Below are 9935 nucleotides of genomic sequence, written 5' to 3'. Positions count from 1 at the left end.
ACCGTGGAGTGTCCTGATTGGTGAACGTGTGAAGGTACTGAGAGGGTGATACACGTGGGGAGGATGTGGAAACTGCCAACCTGCCCCACCGTCCCCCACCCCCCTTCCCCCCCCACCCCCCATAACCAGCCCTGAGCATCTCCTCTATCTGGCTGTCCCTGAGTCGTTTTATTTCTACTAAACCAGTAATAGGAAGGGGAGTGCTTTCCCGAGTTCTGTGAGTCACTCTAGCAGCACATAACCCAACCGGAGGCAGCTGTCACGGGACCCTCCAAATTTGGAGTCATCCGGGCAAAGTGTAGGCAGCCTGGGCACCCCGTTTGCGGTTGGCCTCGGAAGTAGAGGCAGTCTCGTAGGACTGAGCCCTTGAACGTGGCGGGTTTGGTGCTCACTCCAGGTAGATAACGTCAGAAATGAGTTGAGTTGCCGCACCCCGGAGAATCAGAGAATCGCTTACTGGGGAAACTCCACGTATTTTGTGTCACAACGAATCTCAGAGGCGATGAAAAGCCCAAAGGCTGCTGTCCGCAAGCCAGGAAGCAGGCTTTCGCGAGGAACCGAAATCTGCCACCTTGATCCTGGACTTCCCGGCTCCCCAAACCGGGAGGCATAAAATGTCTGTGGTTTAAATCCTTCCAGCCTATGGCATTTGGCTCCAGCAGTCCGAGCCGCCCAAGGCAGAGATGGGTCCCGATAAGGGGGACGCGGCTGCCACGCACACCGACAAAAGCAGAAACAGTCACGGGAAGAAGCTGGGAGCGTTTCGAGGCGCGGCGAGAAGCAGCCCAGACTGCAGAGAAGAGGCTGCTCAAAGCGGTTCCGATGAAGGCTCGGGAGGGAGGGAGAAGGCGCCCACCTTCTCACGAGCAAAACGTTGGCAGAAGGAGGGGTGGCGAAGGCCGCTCCGATGAGTTCTCAGACGGACATGGGGAGCGTGTTTTCGGACAGTGGGGAAAGGGCAGTCGTTGCGATAAAGCGGCACAGGACTCGGCCAAGTGGTCTTGGTGTTCCGGTGCTTTGAGGAAGGCTTGGTTCCCCCTGACCGCTGAGCGTGATTAAATGCAAGGGGAGGGAAAGGCAGCGAAGGAGGATCACTAGATAAGAAGGAACCGGAGCCCGAAGATTTGGACAGTTCTCAGCCTGTCCATGTGGCAAGAAAACCCAGAAAGGTGTTGAATAAGAAGAAAACATCAAGGGTGTGGCCGGCTGGCCGTCTGACAAGGTTAGCTGGAGTGTGAACCATGGACCTAATCAGCCGTCTCAACAGAGGTCAGAAAGAGAGGCTTATACCAGCAGGGACACCGACCGTTGGAACTAAAGGGACAGAGGAAGCAGGGCCACGGGAAGGAAGGCGGTTGGCATTCTGAGATCCTACAGGACCAGGTCATACTGCTATTCAGCTGTGAACATGCGCTCTTGAAGAAAAAGGAAGAATGGTTCAGGCCTTAGAGCATATGACTCTTTAAAAACATTTTTTTAGGGGCGCCTGGGTGGCGCAGTCGGTTAAGCGTCCGACTTCAGCCAGGTCACGATCTCGCGGTCCGTGAGTTCGAGCCCCATGTCGGGCTCTGGGCTGATGGCTCAGAGCCTGGAGCCTGTTTCCGATTCTGTGTCTCCCTCTCTCTCTGCCCCTCCCCCGTTCATGCTCTGTCTCTCTCTGTCCCAAAAATAAATAAACGTTGAAAAAAAAATTTTTAAAAAAAAAAAAACATTTTTTTAAATGTTTATTTATTTTTGAGAGAGAGAGACAGAGCACAAGCAGGGGAGGGGCAGAGAGAGAGGGAGGCACAGAGTCCGAAGCAGGCCCCAGGCTCTGAGCTGTCAGCACAGAGCCTGACGCGGGGCTCAAACCCACAAACTGTGAGATCATGACCTGAGCCGAAGTCCGACACTTAACCAACTGAGCCACCCAGGCGCCCCACCACTTTCTTCTTTTTTTAAGTATTTTTTTTTAAGTTTATTTATTTTGAGAGAGAGAGTGAGAAAGAGAGGGCAAGCATGGGGGAGGGCAGAGAGAGAGAGAGAAAGAATCCCAAGCAGGGTCCCCACTGTCAGCAACAAGCCCAATGTGGGGCTCCATCCCACGAACTGTGAGATCATGACCTGAGCCAAAACCAAGAGTCAGATGCTTAACTGACTGAGCCACCCAGGTGCCACTCTTCTTCTTCTTCTTTTTTAAGTTTATTTATTTATTTTGAGAGAGAGAGAGAGAGAGAGAGCACAAACAAGGAAGGGATGGGGGGGGGGGGGGGCGGAGAATCCCAAGCAGGCTCTGAGCCACCAGCACAGAGCCTGATGCAGGACTTGATCCTAAGAACTCTGAGATCACAGCCCGAGCCAAAACCAAGAGTTTGAACAGACTGAGCCCCCCAGGTGCCGTCCCCCTTTCTTTTTTCTGATTTCTCCCTTTGGGAATAGAAATGTCTATCCTGTGCCTGCCCACCACTATGGGTTTGGGAAACCCAAAACTTACCTGATTTTACAGGTTCATAGCTGGAGAGGAATTTTGCCTCTGGATGAATCATACCACAAATCTCACCTGTGTCTGATTAAGATGATGTTTAGATGAGACTCTGGACTTCAGACTTTGCAGTTCATGCCAGGAGTTAAGAATTTGGGGGCTTTTGAGAAGGAATGAATGTATTTTGCATGCGATAAGAACATGAGTTGGGGGAGGGGCCAGGAGTAGAATGTTGTTTGTCGTCAGGTCTGTGCTTTAATCCCCCCATCTATGGTGGTTTGTCATAGCTTCTCGAGCTACTAAGACCTCCAAACAGTGGAATATTCGCCAGAAAAAGGAGGGAAGTACTGACATGGACGAGCCTTGAAAACACAGTGTCAAATTAAAGATATCAGACACACGGGCCTCGGGGTGGCTCAGTCAGTTGAGCATCAAGACTCTTGATTTCAGCTCAGGTCATGAGCTCACGGTTTGTGAGATTGAGCTCTGAGTCGGGCTCTGCACCGACAGCTTGGAGCCTGCTTGGGATTCTCTGTCTCCCTCTCTCTCTGCTCCTCCCCAGCTCTCTTTCTCTCTCTCTCTCTCTCTCTCTCAAAATAAATAAATAAACATTAAAAAAGAGATATCAGATGGGGCACCTGGTTGACTCAGTCAACCAGACTTCTGCTCAGGTCATGATCTCAAAGTTCCTGGTGGATTCGGGCCCCGCGTCGGGCCCTGCACTGACAGGGGGAGCCTGCTTGGGATTCTCTATCTCTCTCTCTCTCTCACTCTCTCTCTCTGCCCCTCCCCCACTTGCATGTACTCTCTGTTTAAATAATAAATAAACTTAAAGATACAAAAGATCATGATTGTCATATTGTATGATTCCATTTATATGAAACATCCAGAATAGCCCATTCCATAGAAACAAAGTAGATTAATGCTTGCCAGGGCTGTGAGGGAAGGGCTGACTGCAAATGGGTAAGGGGTTTCCATTTGAGGTTACGAGAAAGTTCTAGAACAGGACAGTGGTAGTTGCACGACATTGTGAATGTACTTACTGTCACTGAATTGTACACTTAAAAAAAAAATTTTTTTTTAATGTTTATTTTTGAAAGAGAGAGAGACAGAGTGCGAGCCGGGGAGGGTCAGAGAGAGAGGGAGACACAGCATCGGAAGCAGGCTCCAGGCTCCGAGCTGTGAGCACAGAGCCTGATGCAGAGCTAGAACTCAAAAACTGTGAGATCCTGACCTGAGCCAAAATCAGAGGCTTAATCCATGGAGCCACCCAGGTGCCTCAACACTTTCAAAGGGAATAGGGGCACCTGGGTGGCTTTGACCGTTAAGCGTCCGATTCTTGGTTCCAGCTCAGGTCGGGATCTCACAATTCGTGAGTTCGAGCCCGAGCAGGGCTCTGCATTGACACTTCGAAGCCCGCTTGGGATTCTCTCTCTGCCTCTGTCTCTGCCTCCCCTCTGCTCTCTCTTGCTCTCAAAATAAATAAAGTTAAAACAAAATTAACGGAAAGGCATTTTGACGAATGCTACAGCAGGGACGAGCCTTGAAGATTTAAGCTATGTAAAAATAAGCCAGCCACAAACGACAAATATGATTCCATTTACGTGAGTAGTGTAATGTAAGAGGCAGAAAGCAGAATGGTGGTTGCCAGGCGCTGGGAGGGAGGGAGGGAATGGGGAGTTAGTGTTTATCCGGGGACAGAGTTTCAATTTGGGAAGAGGGAAAGTTCTGCAGATGGAGGGTGGTGATGGCTGCACAGCACTGTGAGTGTATTTAATGCAAATGCACTCTACTCTTCTTTTGAAAATTTTTAAAACGTGTATTCGTTTTTGAAAGACAGAGAGAGACAGAGCACTAGCGGGGGAGGGGCAGAGAGAGGGAGACACAGATTCTGAAGCGGGCTCCGGGCTCTCAGCACAGAGCCGGATGCGGGGCTCCAACCCACGAACCCTGAGATCATGGCCTGAGCCGAAGTCTGACCCTAAACCTACTGAGCCACCCAGGCGCCCCCAAATGCACGGTACTCTTAAAAAAACAGTTAATACGATAACATTTTGTTATGTAAACATAATACCCTAAATCTAAAAACTAAAAGAAAAAAAAAAAAAAGGGCGGGGGTGGGGGGCCGCCTGGGTGGCTCAGCTGGTTAAGCCCCGGACTCTGGATTTTGGCTCAGGTCATAATCTCACAATTCGCGAGATCGAGCCCCTGTCGGGCTCAGCCCTGACAGCACAGAGCCGGCTTGGGATTCTGTGTCTCTCCTCTCTCGCTGCCCCTCCCCCCCCCCTCAAAATAAATAAACTTTTTTTTTTTTTTTTAAAAGAGAGCCCCCTGCCTCCTCAGTGGACGGGCAGAGGAGGTGCGGCTCGGCCACCAGGGGGCGCTCCCCACACCCCGACCCTACCTCAGCCTGGAGCCGCCTAGGACCGGCCTGGAGGAGCCGGGATTTCCAGTCTCCGGAAGGCAGCGTGAGGGGGCGGGGCAGCCACCACGGTGTCACCCCGCCCCGCAGGCCACCGCCACCACGCCACCAACTGAGTCTCTGGGGGAGCCGCGCCGTCTGGGAGAGGCGTGGCGGGGAGGGGGGTGGGTGCTGGGGAAGAGGAGGGGGCAGGGGGTAGACGGAGGGGGTGGGCGCCCCCGCCGGCCGGGTGCCACGTGACCCCACCGCTCTGTGTCTGGGGCCAAAATAAGTCCTGGGGGAAGCTGGGTGCAGTCTTTTCCTTAGCGCCTTCTTTCCCTTGGACAGTGAAGGGTGAGTCTCAGCAGGTGGCATTTTTCCGTGTGATTTCAAACACTTTCCTTAAAAAACGCCCGAAGACACAGACCGGGGCCGAGGGAAAAAAAGGTTCAAAGTTAAAACAAGGGCCCACCTTGATTTCGTGGGGTGCTTAAGTGAGGAATTGTTGTTAGGCATTTTCTAGGAGCGCCTGGCTGGCTTAGAAGGTGGCAGGCGGGACTCTAGATCTCAGGGTCATGAGTTCGAGCCCCACAGTGGGCCTGGAGATTACTTACACACAGACATATTTTTATTTTATTAAAAAATTAAAAAAAATTTTTTTAATGTTTTTTATTTATTTTTGAGACAGAGAGAGACAGAGCATGAGCAGGGGAGGGGCAGAGAGAGGAGGAGACACAGAATCTGAAACAGACTCCAGGCTCTGAGCTGTCAGCACAAAGCCCAATGCAGAGCTCCAACTCACAAGCTGTGAGATCATGACCTGAGCCGAAGTCGGACACTTAACCGACTGAGCCACTCGGCGCTCCAGATATGTCTTTTTTTTTAAAGAAACATATCACATCTTTGTGTTTTTATTTATTTATATATTCTTAAGTAACCTCCTCACCCAACGTGGGGCTCGAACTCACAACCCAGAGATCCAGAGTCGCATGCTCTTCTAACTGAGCCAGCCAGGAGTCCCTAACATCTTTTTAGGTTTGTTTTATTTTAATCAGGATATGCATAAGCATATTGCATTTGATTGATGAGACTCCTACTTTGCTACCTCTCTTAATTTAGAACAAGCCTCCTTACCCCTATTTTTGTCATGCTATGTTATCGGGTGACATAATCACTTATTTGTCTTCTAGAATTGAATTCCCCACATTCCTTATGAACCAGTAGTTAGATTTACAGGCTGATTTAGTTCCTTTTTTGAAAAAGGATTCACAGAGGGGCGCCTGGGTGGCTCAGTGGGTTAAGCGTCCGACCTCCGCCCAGGCCATGATCTCATGGTTCGCGGTTCAAGGTTCGAGCCCCACGTAGGGCTCTGTGCCGACGGCCTGGAGCCTGGAGCCTGCTTCAGATTCTGTGTCTCCCTCTCTCTGCCTCTCCCCAGCTCAGGCTCAGTCTCTCTCTCTCTCTCTCTCAAAAATAAACATTAAAATTAAAAAAAAAAAAGAAAGAAAGGCGAAGAGAAAGGATTCCCAGGTACTCCTACGGCCATCTCTTAATGCATCATGTCATACACACACAGTACCCGGCCCCACCTTGAGTGATAAGATTAATCAGTGGGTTCCTGTGGGGGTGTCAGCCTGACCCGTTCCTTTCAAAGACTCTCTTAAGGCTACGTAGAATCACGTTCTCAACCACTGATGATGATTATTGCTCGGGGCCATCCTTTCCTCGAAGGGTGAAAAATGGTGATCTTCTGAATCTGCTATTCTTTTCCCATCTATCAGTTGACCTCCTATAAATAAGAACTTCGCCTCCTTCACTATTTGCTTCATCTGAACTAGAGTTTGCACAAGAAAGGCAGAGAACTGCCGCAGGTCATTCGCTGCTGCTTTGGGGCGAGTCCTGTGCCAGAAGGAGGGGTGAGGGCCAGCCAGAATGGAGCTGGTTAGCCTGCAGGCAGAGGTAAAGGGGGGCACAGCTTTGCTAAAAGAGATGTAAAGTCACCGCTTCTGTGTCCTGAACTGAAGTTGGTGCTTCCAGGGGCCGCAAAGCAGCAAATCTTAGCAGATGAGACTCCCGAGAGTTCTCCCAGAGGCGACCTCGTCTCTGCGTACTCCCAGCCTTGCACCCTCAGCCTCCCGGCTGCATCTCTAGCACGTCACACATCCTCACCCCAGGGCCTTTGCACTGATTCTGTACCCCCCCCCCCCCGCCGCTAACCACACAGCTTGTTCCTCACCTTGAGACTCACTTTTGTGAGTCCTTTTTTTTTTTTTTTAGAGAGAGAGAGAGGGAGAGAGCATGTGGAAACAGGGGAGAGGGATGGGGGGAGAGAGAGAAAGAGAGAGAGAGAGAAAGAGAGAATATGAATCTCAAGCAGGCTCCATGCTCAGCACAGAGCCCTGGTATCATGACCCAAGCTGAAATCAAGAGTCGGACGCTTAACTGAGCCCGCCAGGCGCCCCTGAGTCCTTCTTAACCATCTTACTTGAAGTTCACCACCAACATCCTGAGGTATTATTTTTCTGTAGCTCTTACCACTATGTGATGCACTCTATTTTTAACTTATGTTTATAATCTCCTCCTCCCATGGGAGTGGAAGGTCCAGGAGCGGAGAAACTTTTCATTTTGTTCCCTGCCAAATTCCGGGCATCTGCACATTTGTTCGTATTTGGATAAATTCACAAATGTTGATAAAATTCTGCCTCCCACAAGAGCCGACCGTCTCTCGTGGCCTCCAGGCAGAGCCGTTATGTTAGGGAGCAGGAGATTTCCACAAAGGGGAGCCCTCACAGCCCACGGCCCCCCATTCAGATTACTCATCACACAATTCTCAAATCTGATGTCGATCTACAACGTCAGCTAATCCACTTACTACCTGATTCTACCCTGAAACAATTGCATAGTCTTTCTGTTTGGTGGGGTCACAATATCTCATTGGACTGACAATCTTCTAACTTTTTCTGGCTCTGAAGTCACTCTTCTTTCCTTCCTTCCTTCCTTCCTTCCTTCCTTCCTTTTCTTTCTTTCCTTTTTTAATGTTCATTTATTTTTGAGAGAGGGCACAAGCAGAGGGGGAGCAGAGAGAGAGGAAGACACAGAATCTGAAGCAGGCTCCAGGCTCTGAGCTGGCAGCACACAGCCTGATGCGGGGCTCAAACTCACTGACTGCGAGATCATGACTCGAGCCGAAGACAGACGCTTAACTGACTGAGCCAGCCAGGGGCCCCTGATGTCATCGTGTCTAAGGGTCAAACTAACAAGCTGGTTTCTGTTAGTTGCAGCAAGAGTGACATCTGATACCCGGACTTCAATTTCTCACTGAAGTCTGTCATTACCTGCACACTGCCAGCTCCTTCCAGGCATAGACCTTTACTCAGCTGTTCTCCTCGGAGCCCTAAAGCCCAGCTTAGAGCCTAGCACATCGTAGGCGCTCAGTGGACATTAGTCCTCTGCTGACTTTCCTTCTCCTGCATAGACTCGGTGATCCAGGGACTAGTTACTCCCTCGCAAGACTCCCTGAAACTACCCCACGTTCCTTCCACTCGTCGGCCAAACACTCACTGTCTATACTCGCTCACCTCCTCTGGCCCCCGCTCCTGGTGTGCTGGCCCAGCGCCAGTACCACTGCTGCTTGCCTTCTGGCCGCCTAGGCCATCTCAGCCAGGGCCCTTCACTGCGTCCGCCCTGAAATGTTCCCTGCCCTCACTTCCCGGGTGCCGCCCCTCTGTCCCCCCTTCTCACAGCTCTTGTATCTCAGGCTTCTCTCTCACTTTAGCTCTTTTTTTTAAATTTATTTATCTTGAGAGCTCAAGCAGGGGAGGGGCACAGAGAGAGGAGCAGAGAAACCCCAAGTAGGAACCACGCTGCTTTCACGGGGCCTGATGAAGGGCCTGAACCCACGAGCCACAAGATCACGACCTGAGCTAAAACCAAGAAGCAGACGACTAACCGACTGAGCCACCCGGGCACCCCTCTCTCACTTTAAACTCAGTGTCCCCGGGGGGGCCTGGCTGGCTCAGTCGGGGGAGCGTGCGACTCTTGATCTCAGGGTTGTGAGTTCAAGCCCCATGTTGGGTGTAGGGATTACTTATAAATAAAATCTTAAAACACACACACACACACACACACACACACACAATGTCCAGCACAGTCTCATCCATATGCATAGTTTATATGCTTGGCATCATCTCCTGACAGCCTGGCTTGTACTGGGCACAGCACTTCAAAATCCAGACCTCATTCTTCTGACTGCGTTACCTTCTTTCTTTTTTTAATGCTTATTAATTTACTTTGAGAAAGGGGAGGGAGGAATGGGCAGAGAGAGAGAGGAGAGAGAATCCCCAGCAAGCCCCGCACTAACAAGCACAGGGCCCGAGGTGGGGCTCGATCCCACGAACCATGAGACCTGAGCTGAAACCAAGAGCCAGAGGCTTAACCGACTGAGCCATCCTGTGTTGGCGCCCCTGTGTTGCCTTCTTTCCAGTTGGCCTTGACCTTCCTTCCTACGGCTTCCTGAACCCCAAACAGGCCATCTTCCTCCTCCTCCGTCATCCCTACAGGTCATCCACCACCCTGGACTATGGATTTGGTGTCGTAAATAATTAGCTGTTTCTCTCCAGCCCCCAGTCCATTCACTGTATTTGAGACTTGGGCCCCAGGTGCTCCTGACCTTCACCATCTCACACCGGGATTGCCGGCAGCACTTTCTAGCACTGCCTCCCGAATTGCAAGCCCCGCCCACAGCCCCTTCTTCCAACTGTAGTCAGAGTTCCTTCTGTGAGCCAGCCTGGCCGTGCAGATCTTCTGCTTAGTGCCAGCAACCGCCACCCTGTCGCTTTGGGGGACACATCTTCCCTCTGTAACCCGGCATTCGAGAGTCGTCACGATAGGGCCGCTGCCTGCCTTCCAGGCTCCCACGGCATCTCTCGCACTCAGCCCACATACCCCCACGATGCAGGGGAAGCAATGTTTCGGGTCTTCAAACATCCCTCCCCTCACCCCAGCCTTTCCCCTAGAAGGCTTCCCGATGCTTCCTGCTTACCTGCGCTTCCAGTCTCCGCCCCTCCGCCACCC

Source organism: Prionailurus bengalensis, chromosome C1 (genome assembly GCF_016509475.1).
Source record: "Prionailurus bengalensis isolate Pbe53 chromosome C1, Fcat_Pben_1.1_paternal_pri, whole genome shotgun sequence".
NCBI lineage: Eukaryota > Metazoa > Chordata > Mammalia > Carnivora > Felidae > Prionailurus > Prionailurus bengalensis.
This window is presented reverse-complemented; position numbering follows the sequence as displayed.